This window comes from Lactuca saligna, chromosome 9 (genome assembly GCF_052625555.1).
Source record: "Lactuca saligna cultivar CGN05327 chromosome 9, ASM5262555v1, whole genome shotgun sequence".
Classification (NCBI taxonomy): Eukaryota; Viridiplantae; Streptophyta; class Magnoliopsida; order Asterales; family Asteraceae; genus Lactuca; species Lactuca saligna.
In genome coordinates, this window is record NC_136425.1 from 148,068,781 (window position 1) to 148,071,137 (window position 2,357).

At 34.8% G+C, this 2,357-nt stretch overlaps 1 long non-coding RNA gene across 1 annotated transcript; it reads left to right on the plus strand.

Moving 5' to 3' along the window:
• Positions 1-790: 790 nt before the first annotated feature.
• LOC145014396 (uncharacterized) lies at positions 791-1,491 on the plus strand. The gene is made up of 4 exons (XR_013665523.1): positions 791-879; positions 978-1,033; positions 1,136-1,175; positions 1,271-1,491. It is a non-coding gene; the product is annotated as an uncharacterized LOC145014396 (long non-coding RNA).
• The last annotated feature ends 866 nt before the right edge of the window (positions 1,492-2,357 follow it).

Consider the following 2,357-nt stretch of genomic DNA (forward strand, 5'->3'; position numbering starts at 1 on the left):
CTCTCTCTCTCTCTCTCTAAATTCATATTTTGTGTTGGCGATAACCCTCAGAATGCAAACGACCAGCCATGGAGGAAGAATCAGTGAAACAATCCCAATCTTCTTCCACATGTACGAGACTCCTAAAGGACGTCGTTCACCACCAAACCCGCCGAAAGAGCAGACCTCGAATCCTTTGTCGTCGACTCCTACGTTGTCTAATTTACTAAAGCTGTCTAGGTCAACTTACCTTTCTAATATATTTTTTTTCTCATGGCTCAATTGTTAGGCCTCATGTGTTTGTTAGGGTTCATTCTATTGCAGATTTGAACTCTTCTCCTTATTACTTTGGGTTGGATAGAGCTTCTAAAGATCCTTACGACAGAGTGAATAATCCTAATGGTGTTATTTAGCTCGGATTGGTAGAAAATCGGGTATAACTTATGCATCTACCATATTTTAAGAAAAGCGATGATTAATTATCTGAAACAAATAGAGGATGATTATGTGCAATGGTTAAACCTAATTTTAATGATTTTGCTAAGTTATATTTGCTTGATATTGACTCGGTATGAGAATGGAGCTAACATTTCAGGAGAGTAGATCTTTATGATTATATTCTTGAGCATCCAACCATATCTCGATTTCATGTTGGTAAGAATTACCTTTTATCTTCCATGATAGAACAAATTTATTCACCCTGCAACCTGTTTATCTTATTTTTTGTGCTTTTCAATCCTTGATTAAGAAATCATTACGATCTTGATAATGTCTTTAACATTAGGATTTCAACTTAATCACATACTTTCGTCTCTGCTAGCTCTCCACTTCAACAAATCTGGTGGTACTTTCATGTATGATCTTAGTAGTACACATGGCACATTCATAAACAAGAACCAGGTACTTAAACTTTCATTTCAACTTCATACATCAATACAACTAACTAATGTATGATGGACATTCTAATCTTTATATTTTTATCCCTTTTCACTAATTAGGAGAAGAAAAAGGTGTATATGCAGCTCAATGTTGGTGATGTTCTTCGATTTGGCCAGTAAGTTCTTTCTTTTTTATGTTATTATTTTATCGTTTTGCGTCATTTGTTTGAATTTAACACGTACTCTTGCTTTTGTTTCTTTACGTACAGTTCAACTAGGTTGTAGATATTTCAAGGACCAACTTACTTAATGCCTCCGGTAAGGCCCTTCAACTATCTCATTAATGTGAAGCCTATTTTCATTTCATATAATGCCATAAAAGTTCATTAACTATTTCTTGTTTGTTGTAAAAGGAAAAAGACTTACAAAATTTTAAAATTTTAAAATTCGACAAGAGAAGTGTAACATGGAAGCTTCACTTCTAAAAGAAAAAAGAGAAGCACCACTTGCGGATGATATTTCATGGGGCATGGATGAGGATGTGGTTGAAGAAACCAAGTTTTTATTTAATAAAAACAAATGTATAAATTCTTTTATGTCTAGTTTAGTTACATCGGATGTGGGAAAGTAGTAGATCATAGAGTGTTGATATTTCCATGTAATAAATATTTTTATTTTGTTTTATGATATAAATCTTATTTGATTTTTTGATATTTTTCTTTTTATATATTTGTACAAAATTGTCTATGGATTTTGCTATGTAATCAAAACCACAGATTTAGCTAGGGAGTGATCATAATGGATTTAGCTAGGGAATCATCACCACATATTTAGCTAGGGATTCAACACCATGGATTTTGCTAGGGATTTATCACCACGGATTTTGCTATGGATCGACTACAATGGAATTTTTGATGGAATAACTAAAACAAAATTCTTAATGGAATCCTACTACGAAATACCATCTACAACGGATTTCATTCCGTTGTCACATTTGCGACGGAATTATTGTTTCCGTTGCAATACCTTCGCTACGGAGTTTTTTGGGACGGAATTGTTCTATTGCAAATTCCATAGCTATTCGTCTTTTGCAACGGAATTTCATCTTTTTGCAACGGATTCCATCCCTAGCAAAATCGCGTTTTTCTTGTAGTGTGTTTGTAGAAGGAGTATTCGGATTTTGATCCATAGTGAGATTTTGTGTTTGGTTGTTTGTTGTGTTTCTGTTTTGAATGATAAAAGAAATAGAGATAAATATAGAGAAATTGAAGTGTCACAACAAGAATTCGGAGTATTAGGGACGACGTTTTTTGGGACGACACAAGCAATAGTGGCGACACCAGACTTGACGCGCTATATGTCGCCTCTAAAACTCCACTGTCGTCGCTATTAGCGGCGTCGCTAAAGAAATCCACCAGTGATCCGTCGGAGATATGCTACTTTCAATCGTGACCCTTGGTTTGGAAAATAATCCAACGGATAGGGTTTCTTCCTGTGATA